This window comes from Amblyomma mixtum, chromosome 2 (assembly GCF_055824585.1).
Source record: "Amblyomma mixtum isolate Tamu chromosome 2, ASM5582458v1, whole genome shotgun sequence".
NCBI lineage: Eukaryota > Metazoa > Arthropoda > Arachnida > Ixodida > Ixodidae > Amblyomma > Amblyomma mixtum.
The window spans coordinates 137817092-137831472 of record NC_143013.1 but is presented as its reverse complement, the minus strand read 5'-3'; the positions used below and the strand labels follow the sequence as shown (position 1 = coordinate 137831472).

Genomic DNA, 14381 nt, shown 5'->3' with positions numbered 1-14381 from the left:
AATTGTGTATGAATGAGCTGACATTTGATAAAGTTGGAGCCATAAAATCATACGAATCCACGATACTTTTACGCATGTTGCACGCCATTGGGCATAAGCGCATATCAATGAACGAACTAGGGAGCCATGAATGGCTAAGATAAGGATAAGAAAGGGGACGCTGACCAATGGTAGTGCGATTGGGGGTATATATGAACGAGCGCGCGCAGAACCGGCAGATCCCGCTGCAGACGGGTGTGATCATCATGGCTCGATTTGCCCTATTTGTGATCGGCATTACCATAGTGGTTTCGCATGCCCTGGCGTCTCAAAACGTGATTCCAACATGCTTCGACCGCAATCTCAACATCCCGGTGAGGACATGCTCGCCAGATCCGGTAAGACTGCGGAGAACCGTCGTGGCCGCACATTCCGGGCTATTCACTACAATGCCCCATGGATTGCCATCCAGACCCGTTTCCATTGGACTTGATCTGTTTGACCAGCCAATCGTATACGGAGAATATAAGATGGCCGTATTCAGAGGATCCACCAGCGTGGTGTACAATACGTCTGCCGAGTGTCAAGTCCAATTGCCCAAGGAGTTGATTATGTGTACATCGTGCGCAGCCCCATCCGCATATCAATCAATCTACAAACTGGTTGAAAGATGCGCAGCCATCTCGAACGACAGTTTTGTAAATAATGCGTGGAAGAACTTGGCATAGGCCAGAGTGCAAGATCGCTTTATTTCGGCATACTCCCAGACGGCCAAGCAAACTCTGCTGTCTATAAAGTACAGGCACCAATTCACCACCAATACGACAAGACACGTGCTGTCTGCCACCTACAAGAACATCACGGTGCATTTTTTAGATTGCGTGAATGACATGGGAGGACTGTGTATGACATCATCGGCATTTGGAACTGAGTGCAAGCCCATATATCTCGGAGACATTTGGATTCATGGGATTGCATTTACCGAATATTCTGCAGGGAATGTGAGTGATGCCGTGGTTGCTGCACATTCACACGATGGACAATTGTACGTGATGAAGATGAGCCAATTTGCGATAAACGAATCTGGATGTTTGGTGTATGATGATGATATGTCCCCCACCTCGATATCTAAAATTATAGAAACTAACCGCCTTTGGCTTAGAAATGATATGATTGCTCATTTTGACGGTGATCATTCTATTATAATATGGCTATTAGAACTCGGCAATGTAGTGCAATATGTGTATGATATTTGGACGGAATATCTCACACTTCGCGTGGTGTTTAAGATTCAAGCGACGCGCCCCATTGGATTTGCATTGAATAGTGACAATTCCAAGCTATATTGGGCCGATCGTGACAACGTGTTTAGTCTGGATATAAATTCATGCAGCATGTGTTCATCGTGTCATGCATGTACAGGATCGATGCACCCTTATGACTGCAAATGGTGGAGAGACACCAAGCAGGACAGTGGATTTTGCTATAGTACCGAAAGCAATTTGACATCGATAGATGTTACTGGGGTGGCGTATTATAAGGACACGAGACCTTGTCCCTTTGTTGTGTATAATTACATCCTGTTTAACGCGAATAGAAATAGTGTGATGTTGTCCATTGCGGCAGAATTCAGGATGACTAACGATTTAAAGCATTACACCATACTTGTGTACAATGGCGGCCTCAAGCGATGTGATGTGTCACCTGTGAGCATCAACAAAATTGTGTGCAAGGTGGTTAAATATAAGCCCGAATTGCACCTGGGTGCCGTGTATATTAAGTATAAGGACAATTATTATTCTGACCAAGGATATTGGGTGGACATGCTGAACGGACACAAATGTGAGAAAAATTGTATGTATTGTGTCATTTACTGTAATAAAATATTTAATACACGGTTTCTTTGCGTTAATGGTGGCAGGTTTGCTTTCATTAGTAGTTCGGTTACTGACATACGTCCAAAGCTATTATATATGAAGCGAGCTGCTTTTCTTTGCACCATTTCCATCTTGGTGATGTTAGTCTTGGTGAAAGGGTCCCAAATTACACATGCATAGTCTAGTATCGGCAGAATTACACTTTTTTACGCGAGCAGACGGACAGAAGGGGTGGAAAGACTCAAAGCCCTGCTCAAGAAGAATAAATTGCGGTTAGCACTAGCTACTACATATTCAAGGTGCTTAGTCCAAGTGAGATCATTAGTGATCGAGAGTCCTAGATACTTGTAGTGTGTTACTTCGGAGAGAAATATGTCGTTAGTAGCATATGGATATTTAAGCTTGTGCTTCTTGCGTGTAATGGTCATAAAAACGTTTTTGAAAATTAATCGACATTTGCCAAGCTTTGCACCAGGCAACAACTTGTCCTAAGGCATTGTTCAGCAGTTCCTGGTCAGCGGCGTTCTCTATTTCCGAGTACAACACACAGTCTTCAGCATAAAGCTTAACCTTAACGGGAATACCATGCAGTACATCATTAATAAACAAAAGAAACAAAAGAGGCCCAAGCACCGAGCCCTGCGGGACGCCAGAGCCAACTGAAAGTCGTTCTGAATGGTGGTCATTAAAAACAACAAATTGTTCTCTGTTCTCAAGATAAGCAGTAAACCAATTAATTAGTTGAGAATTTTTCAGTATTGTGCCTAATTTCATCATCATCATCGTCATTTATTAACCCTTAAGGGTCCCGTTAGGGACATTAAATAAGGGGGGGGGGGGGAGGTGGTACAGGGGTGTTCAACAGTCATACATGAATATATAAATATAGAAGGAATATGGAAATACAGAAAAATATAGAAAATATAAAATATAGAATAGAAAAAAAAAGTAGAACAAGACGAAAAAAAGACAGAAGTAAATTCAAATAATCACGTCATGACAGAGTGTAGCAGAAATATAAACTGAAACAAATTACAACTTTGGAAGTAGAACAGGCTTGTCAGTTTGCAGGGCTTGGAAGCTGGCATAGGGTGCAGGAAAAAATTATTTGTCGTTGAGATGGTCGATTAGGAGCTGTCTGGATCTGGAAGGGTTAGTCTCAATGACAATGTGTTCGGGGAGGTTATTCCAGCTTTCTATCGCACTGGGAAGGAAAGATTTATTGAAATAACTGGTGGAGCCGTGCAAACGCTGTATGCTTAAGGAGTTAAATAAACGATGAGATGATCGTAGCGGAGCTTGTAGAAGGTTTTCTCGAAGTGCTGGAAAGTTAAAGTACAGTTTGTGAAAAAGACAAAGAATTGAAGTTTTCCTCCGAAAGGCTAATGACTTGATGCCGAAAGATGATTTCAACGCTGTGATGCTGAGCTCAGATTTATACTGTGAGGTGATGAAGCGTGCTGCCTGATTCTGGATGGCTTCGAGTGAATCTATTAAGTAGGCTTGGTGAGTATTCCATATTGTTGAGGCGTATTCTAGTTTAGTTCGGATGTACGTTTCATATGCTAGTTGTCTGGTGGCTGCGGTGGACATGGAAAGTGATCGCCTGATGAATCCGAGTGATCTGGAGTAACTTTTGAACTTTACTTTTGTAACTTTTGTGAAGTAACTTTTTATGAGACACCTTGTCGATAGCCTTTGAAAAATCCATAAAAACAGCGTTTATTTGTTTCCCATTGTTAATTGCTTTAGCAAAGTCATGCACTGTTAGAACCAATTGGGTATTTGTAGAGTAGCCTTTTCGGAAACCATGTTGATGCATCGTAAGTATATTATATTTCTCCAAGAATTCTGAGATATGATGATGAATTATGTGTTCCAAAAGTTTGCATACCGTAGATGTTAAAGAAATTGGGCGGTAATTTTGAATGCACTGCTTTTTTCCTGCCTTATGAAGTGGCTTCACTCTGGCAGTCCTCCAGTCGCTCGGCACTTGTCCCTCGCACAGTGATCTCGTGAACAGAACGTGCAGGTATTTTGAGGTCCATTCTGCATACCGCTTTAAAAATGTGTTTGGAATGTTGTCCGGGCCGCAAGGCTTTTTAATGTTCAAATTTAAAAGCATGTTTAGTATTCCTGTTTCACTTATTTTAACATCGGCTATAGGTGACGTAGGTAATTCGAAAGACGGCATTACGCCATTATCTTTAGTAAAGACGGACTTAAAATGTTTATTAAATGCATTTGCTATTTCGTTGCCATCGCACACATCTCTTACCATCAACATGAAATACATCACATTCCTTGGAAGTCGGAGAAATACAACGCCAAAACTTTTCTGGAGCTGTAGCTATGAAACTGGGCAGTGATTCACCATAGCAGCGTTGTTTATCGGCACATACTTGATTTTTAAGGCGGGAGGAAATTTCGTCAATATTTTTTTTTGACCGCCTGTGCAGCATGGATTTTTAATCTTTTCTTTGGAGTAGTAACGTCTCACGGGAGATCCAGGGGTTCCTGCCGTTTTTCTTTTTAGTTATCAGCGGGACGAAACGGTCAATGCACTCTTTTACTAATTTTTTAAATCTGCACCAAAGCGAATGCACATCATCCGTGCTATCCGAAAAGGCATCGAAGTTAAGCGAAAGTATGTCAATGATTGATACATCATCGGCTCGAGAAAAGTTTGGGTAAGATGGATATTTAGGCTTGCTATCCAAGACGGCATCAGCAATAGTGAGTAGGACGGCTTCGTGGTCCGAAATTCCAGGTACTATTTCGTAATTTATATTTGGGCCTATTGATCCACTGACAAAAAATAGGTCAAGGACTCACTGAGAACTGCCCTGAATTCTGGTGCTTTGTTCCACAATTTGCAATAAATGAAATCAAAAAGCAATGCCCAACATTGCTTCACCTAAAGCGTCATGTTTTTCAAGTGAGAACGTCGACCAGTCTATATTAGGTAAATTAAAATCACCTGACAATATAATACGATCACCAAGTTAGACATTCATGTACAAATATTGTTTGAGATCGTCTAGAACGGAAACGGCAGAACTAGGGGGCCTGTACATTGCTGCAATAACATATCTAACATTTCCATGTATGCTTTACAAAAAATACATTCTACATTGGGTATATCAGACATTGAGAAAATTCGCAAGGTTGACTTAAAGAGTATGCTAACGCCTCCACCTCTACCATCATGGTCTTTTCTGTAGGAACTGTAGCCAGCGGGTACAAACTCACTGTCAAATACTGTGTCGTTAAGCCAAGTCTCAGTCAGCACCGCAATTTCTGGATCGTGCAAAAGCAGAAGAGCCTCCAACTCAGCAGTCTTGTTTAGAACACTCCTACAATTAGCATTTAATATTTTCAGGATCCGAGGTTTATTGGTGAGAAGTCAGTTTGATTTCTTTCTAAGCCTGAAGCGAGAACCTTTCGCTTCGTCCCAACCAAATAGGACGTTATCAACGCTTAGTTTATCGAATAATAACTTTGCTTTGGCTCCTTCGTCTCTCTCTTCTTCACAGCTTTTCCATAATTGTTTACGTATTTCCCGAACTCGTTTTGAATAATCCTCAGCTATTGATATGCCGGAGTCTTTGAGCTTATGACATGATTGTAATATTGACATTTTTTTCACGGAAGTCGAGGAGTTTTAAAATGACAGGTCGCACCTTGCTTGCTTCCTTTTTACCCATTCTATGGCATCTTTCGACGCCACTTACCGTTAAACCCAGCTTTTCCTGAAAAACGCCGTTAGTTACTTTCAATTCAATTCAATTCAAGGTTTATTTTCCAGTTTACACTGAAAGGCTTTCAGGGCTAAAAGCTGCTCTGGGCAGCTTGACGTGGCCACTGAAACCTTCACTTGGCTTTTACAAAACAACAAACAGTGGAAACGCAATAAATAGATCACAAAACAAGAGCAGATATAATACAATACAAGATATAACTGAAAAGCAGATGATTTGAATCACTATTTACAATGGGAAATAGATTTTTGACATTGAAGAACCTATTCTGACAACACATAACAGATTGAACGATGTCGTACTCTGATTAACATCACTTCAAAAAACAAAACACAGGAAATAATATGACACAGTAAGAAAAAAAGAAAAGAAACGTTACATATTTACAAAATACTGCCGCAACTGTTTCATTGTGAGAAGTTCTGTGTCCTGATGCTTGTTAAGAATGGTAGGAAGAAAGTAGTGTAGCGTTTGTAGCTTGTAGTTAGTGCGAAAATAAGGCACGAACCATGGGTCTGTGCTACGTGTACGCGCATCATTTACACCAGCTGTAAGGCAAGCGGTATTTATTAAAAAGCCTTTTAGTGCTGTAGACGTGGAATGAAAAGATGCTAGAATGCGATATGTGAGCTGGTGTTCATTCATTCATTCATTCATTCATTCATTCATTCATTCATTCATTCATTCAGAATTTATTTAAGACAACGAAAAGGTTGTCCAGGGTGACGTGGCAAAAGGCATACTTTGCCTGACGAGGCCACGCCAACCGGATGACAGGCGGCACCACAGGCTACAAAAACCAAGAAAGAGCATTACATAATAGAACACACATTCAATATTTTTTACACAATACATAAGACATCCTTACAAAACACAGGCTTTCGACGGAAAAACAAACAGCATACTTCAAAACACAATTCGACCATAGCAGTATTTACAAAACATACACTAGTGATAGGTATACGTTCAGTTTTCACCTTTAAGATTCATTTATGAGCATTGCTTTAATTAACATTTTGTATTTACGTATAGAGGGAGTGCTGCGTACAGTATCCAGAATAATAGGGTATTGATTAATTAAGTCAGGAATTTGCCAACCTAACCTCTGAAAACCGTAATTTGTGCGTACACGAGGTGTTTCCATACATTGTTTCCGAAGTTCGTATGTGCTAAGTTTAGTGTGATAGGTGGTTTCGAAGGTTATTTTGTCTAGTTTGTACTGGCGTAATATTTCCAGACATAGTTTGTATGTGTGCAGTTTACTTATTTCTAGTATTCCATAAGACCTAAACAAAGGCCGGCAGCTGTGCAATAACTGTATTTTCCGAATAGCTCGTAATGCCCGCTTTTGAATTGCAGAGGGAATCTCGATTTGTTTGTGTCGTCGTTAACCATACAAGGGAACAGTAGCTTAAACGGGTATGTATTAATGAATAGTATATTTGCCGCTTTATGCACGCCGGGAGATAATATCTCAATTTGTTTAAAATGCCAACCGCCCGACTAAGATCACTTCGAAGCTGATCAACATGCGAATTCCAAGAGAGATTTTCTTGAAACAGAACACCTAGAAAACGAATTTGCGAGCACTGTTTCAGCTGAGTGTTTTCAAAGTTTAAGTTTAGGTTGTCAGGAGCTTTTACACCTTTTGCTCTGAAGAGAATGTATTTGGTCTTACAAGCATTTATTTGCATCCAGTTTAGTTTTAACCATGTACTCAAGCCGGTCAACCAATAGTTAGCCTTTCTTTCGAGCGCGTAGGGGTCAATACCTGAGAAAAAGACATTAGTGTCATCAGCGTACAACACTAGGTTTTCGCTGCCTGGTATATTCACAATATCATTCAGGTATAAAATAGAGAGTACAGGACCGAGAATAGATCCCTGAGGCACACCATATTTTATTGTTTTTACGTGTGAGGCTGCAGCATTTATGACAGTAAATTGCTCTCTTGACGTTAAATAGCTCTCAATTAAGGTCAACGACACGCCACGGAATCCGTAAAATGGAAGCTTTCTTTTTAGAACATCGTGCTGAACACAGTCGAATGCCTTTCTGAAGTCGAGGAAAATTCCCAGGGTGTGTGTCTTTTCTTCAATGTTGTTTAGAATTTTTTCCTTTATCCGAAGAAGTGCGGTTTCGGCTGATCTATCTTTCCTAAAGCCAAATTGCTTATCGGCTATAATATTTTGCGCGGTGAGAAATCGGACGAATCTTTTGTTTATAACCTGTTCGGCTACCTTTGCAAATACTGGTAGTACTGATATAGGCCTATAATTTGTTAGTTCGTTCGCGGGGCCACCCTTGTGCACAACAGTCACTTTGGCCAGTTTCATTTTCTGCGGAAAAACGCCCGTAGATAAAATAATGTTGCAAATGTGAGAGAGCGGGCAACTGATTATTTCACCTACAGCCTTTAGAGGTTTCGGTTTAATTTCATCTGCTCCTGGAGCACAGCCATTTTTAGTGTCAGAATAATATCCAGCACTTCACGTTCGTCGGTGGGTGCTAAAAACAATGTGTTTGCGGCGTTCGATGCAATGAACTGCTCGCACGGTGAATCAACTGAATTCCCATCGCATGATCCGACTGCAATGAAATGGTCATTAAATAAATTTGCGACTTCGTTGTCAGTCATAGCATCGTTTTGATACGGAACCTTTTTGTGCTGGAAATTTTTCGAGAGTATACCTCCCTCACGGTTTGCCACATTAGCCGTGAGTTACCCGTAATGTCTGCAAACTTAGCTATGTAGTATTCAAATCTTGATTTTCTAATATCTGCATTTAATTTGTTTGGAACTTTTTTAAACAGTGTAAAGTCATTTTCATGCTTGGTATTCAAGAATTTTTCAAACAGCCTGTTTTTTTGTTTGATTCTCATATGCAGTTCATGAGTGATCCAAGGCTTCCTTATCTTTCGTTTTACCCCCCGATCAAAACGCACGACAGAATTTTCTGTCGCGTATCTGTCGCGCGACAACATTTTGTGTCGCGCGACAAGCTGTCTTGTAGTGCATTGTGTCGTGCGACAGGGGCTCGTGTCGTGGGTTCTTCGCGCGACAAAGGTGTTGTTTGTAGTGGGTTCTGTCGCACGACAGTCATCATTCCTGTATTTTGTAGTGCGCAGAAGGTGCCTGTCGCAGGATTTGTCGCGCGACAGAGAGAGTCGTGCCGCGCGACAGGGCCTGCGTGCCTCGACAGAGTTGCCTGTCGCGGGTTCAGTCTCGCGACACTACAGCCTGTCGTGGGTTCTGTCTTGCGACAGATACCTGTCGTGGGTCTGTCTTGCGACAGATACCTGTCGTGGGTTGTGTCTTGGGACAAATATCTGTCTTGGGACAAATAGTAATCGTCCTGCTATCACAAAGGCAGCATGTATGTTACGCACACATGACCCTGTATAAATGATCAGGCGACTCCTGTATCAAGTTTCCACGTTTCAGTTTTTAGCCGCGCATGCTGCATGATCATCATAAAAATATATGAAAAAAAATATTTTTTTACGACTTCGTTCATTGCTTCCACTGAAAATTTCATGACAGTGACACAACCACCTCGCCAAATATAACAGCGTACGCATCCTAAGGCCCAGTACATCCTTGAGCGTATGTTTGAACACGCCTAGAAATTTAAGGGCGCGCGCGTGGACCGTTGCGTCGATCGCGCCTTCTCTGTAATTTCCCGAAGGAGCAAGAACCCATGTATTTGTCAGTCGACATGGCGTTGTACCTCGCGACGCCAAGGATTGGGTGGCGAGTTCTGCGACATGAAGTCGTGCCGCAAGAATTCGGTCAGCGAGTGACTTCCCCATGAGGATGCATACTTGTTCGGGGCTCCCCCTCCGTGACCAAGGGGCTTAATTAACTCGCGCGAACTCCGACTCCCTACTGTAAACGTGCGTTTAATGCCCATTCACACTTGCTATAGCAAAGGGCATGCGACCAGCAGTCGCTTGCGATCGGGCAGCAGGTCCACAACACTGTTCCTCACACCTACAAGAGTGACCTAGCTGCAGCTCGCCTGCTCGTTTAATTCTATATAATTCGGTGAATCAATCCGCTCTTTTACACACAATTCGCAAAATGCTGCGTTCAATGGCTAGGTTTAAGTATACAGTGGGCCTGTGGGTGCCACTTTTATATTCCTTTGCCCATTCCTTATGGCTGCCAAATAACTGGCACATTTGAAGAGCATGATGACGTTCCTTGAAAACAAATAATTTATGAACAGTGGGACTGCCATTGTCACGCCTTTCTGCCACTGATGCTCTCTACAGCATCAAATTGGTAACAATAGTCTTCTCAATGTAAAATCGGTGCCCTCCAAACAGTGCTTATAATTTTACATGCAATGCTCTTCACCAAACGACACTGATGCTAGTATTGTTGGAGCTGCATGACTATTATATCTTCAGGAAAAGTTGCCAGTCTTCCCCATGTGAGTCACATCACCAGGCATGACTGCTCACTGCAGGCTGCAGCTTGCAGTTCTGCATTCTAGCACTAGATTAGTAATGTTGGGACAGGAAGTAGGCATAGAAATTATTTATTGCCAGGGCCTTACAACAACACAGACAACCCAAACATTTCGTAAGGTCAGAGTCAACACAGCCCTCATCATCTGCAGAAAATTCAATGTAAACAAAATACTTTTGTTACAATGGGTACAGTCAACAAACTACTCCAACCAACCACCATAGGCACCAGCTGTGCTGACTGCATAGTTGCACAATGCACATGTGGAAAACAAAAACTGCATTTGTTATAGTTATACTTCACCTATCAGATGCAATTGTTGTCCTAAGTGATGGCACACAATACAGTCATAGAAAAACAAAGAAACCGTGGTGAACTTACTAACAATGCTTGGTGATTACAAATGGCAAAAAAATATGTACAGGCGCGGACAAAAGTAAACAGAGCACGCAACTGTCTTCAAATATTTTTCACGAGTCACCTAATTCAAATTTCCAGCAGTGGTACGCACATGCTGGTAGAGGAGGTTGGTGGGCTTTCTTGTAGACAAACAATGCTTCTTCATTACCATTAAAGAAAGCGTGATTGCACTTTGAACGCAATAGCGTGCTCCATTTACTTATGGTCGCACCTGTACACAGCCGCATTCATGCATTCCTGTACCGGGGTACTCGAAATGCAGAACATAATATACCACAACTTTTGTGGTATAATCACACCACTGCAAAACCACAATCGTAATCTACAAAATATGCATATGACAATATTGTTATAGGGAAATGACAATATGTATACGCTGCCAAAGAAGCAAACATGTTTCAGAAACACAAACTAATAGTACAGGAACAATACAAAATGCTGGTTACATGTGCTGTAACTACATGTGAGGTAAACTAAACACATTTTCAGGCAACAAACAGGAAAAATTGATGACAGCATGTCCTTGCTAAGAACTTGTTGGGGCCAATGATGGTTTGTCAGGAGTGTGCAGAAAGGCCAGGAGGCCAACAGGCAGGACACAGGGCCACAAAATGAAGAATGAGAGGGATCCTTGCAAAACGGTACTTCATGTACATGCGACCTCTGGGCAAAAAACAACGCCTACACACTGAAAAACAGCTGGCTTGTAGAAAGTGCAGTAGTTGAGTCGAAACTATCCTTTTGCATGAATGACAAATATAAAGGTCAAGCAGAATATGAACAGCACAAAGAGGTAATTCTGAGTTCTGCGTCACCAAGAGCAGCACAGCCATACCTTTAGTGCTTTCTTCTGTGGTGAAGGGTTGCACTAAAAGTAAGTTCTGACTCTGTTGCACATCACTTTAGGTGGGGTTACTTCTATGCCTGGCAGCTGCCTATTAATGGACCTTGCCAATTAAGTACATCATGTGCAAAGATAGTGCTTGTGAATGGTCTAGCTTATAACATCAAGGTCTTTACCCTCCATCTGGCCCATGGCTCGCCAGTGTTCTGCCATTCTACACCGGCAACTGACAAAGGACAGGGTTAATTGGAGAGACATGGGAGGGGCCTTTGCCCTGCAGTGGGTGTAGTCAGGCTGATGATGATAACACCAGCAAGGACTGACTGTACAGCTGTGTGCTGAAGCAATGTAATGCCTGTGTGACCGGCTTGCACAGAGCAACAGCATCAAATAGAAACACTACTTTGGTAGGTGCAGTCTCTTGCACTGGATCACATCAGATATAGTATGCAAAATAGTTGGCAAAATATGCTGGGTACCTAAACTGCAGCTGTAACCAAGTGGTTTAGTATGTGAGTATCCCATGCACCTGTCTTGTATGTGATAGGTGCATGGTTCGATCCCCTGTGGCATTCAGTACGGACTGGCATAAGATGCCAGGCACCTATACCACAGCAGTGGAAAAGTGGTTTAAACATCTCCCCTATATGCGAGAGGTGTGCAGCTAAATTCCTACTGGCAATGAGTGCATGAGTATAAGCTGACTGCTGATGGAAAAGCAAAGGGTCTACATCTGGTCTGGTGATGTGCTCTTCTGAGGGGAGAAATGCTTGGAAAATTAATATTAGCCCCGCCTTACGCTATGGCACTATTTGACCAAGATGCCCCTGTGATATAGAACATCGTCATCATGACAAGTAGCTCCAGCTGCTCAACCAAAACACACTTATTTACTTATTTAAACGGGCTGCCACGATGGCTCTGTGGTTATGATCCTCAGCTGCTGACCCTAAAGACATGGATCTGATCCCAGCCACAGTGGTCGCATTTCGGTGGAGGTGAAATGCTTCAGGCCCATGTACTGTGCAATGTCTGTGCACGTTAATGAACCGTAACTGGTCGAAACTTCCAGAGCCCTCTACTATGGTGTCCTTTCTAGCCTCAGTCGCATAGGGACATTAAACAACACATAACCAAACTAAAAAAACCTATTTAAATGGAGAAAAAAGTCTAGGAAAAAATATTCATGAAATCACAATTATTAAACCTCCATAGAGCATGTATTTGTATGTATCGATTTCAAATATTCCATTTAAACTTCACGCAAAGCAAGCCCTAGTGAACGCATGTTATGTAAATGTTTTGTCAAGAGCTTTGAGGAAATTCTGCTGCAACGATTTTGCTAAAATGCATGGCACTGGCTTCTGACAACATGTAATGCAGCAAGAGTGAAATTAACCCTGCATAATACAATTACAGCTCTAAAGTTTTAAGTTGTTATAGAAACAGCATACTTGTAATTTTCATTCAAAATACATGTTCTTTTAAGACTTCGAAATTGTGACTCCAGTAATAGAAATTTTTTAGGCCCCTATTCCCCATTTAAAGATGGCAGTACCGAGGTACTGAAATCCTTCTTTCACTCAATCTATGTTGTAATTGTTTGCAATATCGCAAACATAAGAAACATTCTCCATTTCAAGCAATACACACTGGGCAGCAACATCATCAGATGAGTACAGACAGAGATTTCGACTCGCAGGAGCACGCTTACAGGGGTGCATGTACGTGACACTTCGGAAGACTGCCTGGCAGATTACCAACTCTTGGCACACGAGTGCAACCTTTCGGCCATTTATGTTGAAAGAGCAGATGTCTCTCACAAGGCAGTAAATGCCGTCAATCATCCTCACACAGTAAGAACAAGTATTTTCAGGCCTATTGTATTGAGTACTGTGAATGGTGATGCCATTTATCTCTAATCGAGCATAATGTAACATTACAGGCACTTCTCCATACTGAGTAACGAACATTCCAGCGACAGCGTCCTCCAAGTGAATCGATTGCAGTGGTGCTCCTAGCACATGTGTACCCGTTGTTTGCATGTCACGAACCTTTAGCATTTTGTTTTTTCTCTGCAAGAGAGTTGATGACAGGCCCACAAACCTATTTGCATTCTTGAGCCACATTTTCATCACGCAACGCTCCGCCACCTGCAATGGCACACCTTTTGCAGCTGTGACATGCCGTACCAGTTGCCCATTGCCATTCTCAAATGGAAGGGTGGAAGTTCCCCACAGAGGCCCGAACATTTCCACACTTTTAGCAAGATGCAGCAACTGGTGCACATTAAATGAGGCATTGCTTTCTCCATACAGAAATGAAAACCTATTCACAAATGACGACAGCAGTTGCTCTGCTTCAGTGAGGTGGACACTGCTCACGGAGGTCTGAATCCGCAGAAAAATGCCTTGACACAACAATGAAAAATGATTTAGGTGCCTTTCAGGGACCAAACCCCTTAAGCAAGGGAGACCATAATACAATAACCAGAGCATCCACTCAGTAGCCTTCCAATATTTACGCTCTGAAATTGGTCTAGAAAATCGGCAGAACATAATCGGAGGCTTCAGTTGCTGAATTCGATGCTAAAGTTCATGAACATGCCTGCCAATATAAAAAGGTTTTCCAACAGCAGTCAGCCATATCTCGGTTACTTGTTGTGTTACCCCCTCAAGCACACAATGCATATAATCAGGTGGCAGACCCCACACAAGATTGAAGCCTTGGAGGCTGACAAGTGGAGAAAGTCCTTTTACCCCACGCACGGTCTGGCACTGTCTGTGGGCAGACTGTATGTCTTGACGCATATTAGTGTGCGTGCGTGGAGCTGCTGGCTCGCCTCCTTGGACATACCGAACCGTGCCTGCAAGAGACAGGCACAGGAATTAAGCACTTACAATGCTACAACATCATGGTGCAAAAACAGAACAGACGGCTGCAAAGGAGCAAACACAGTTGTCTGCTTTCCTTCCATTATGCCTGTGTTTATTCTATGCTGTGCCTTCATTGTGAGTACAGAC

At 42.3% G+C, this 14381-nt stretch overlaps 1 pseudogene; it reads right to left on the bottom strand.

Annotated features, from left to right (window-relative positions):
• Positions 1-5262: 5262 nt before the first annotated feature.
• LOC149361059 (uncharacterized) overlaps positions 5263-14381 on the bottom strand; it is a 41710-nt pseudogene continuing 32591 nt past the window's right edge.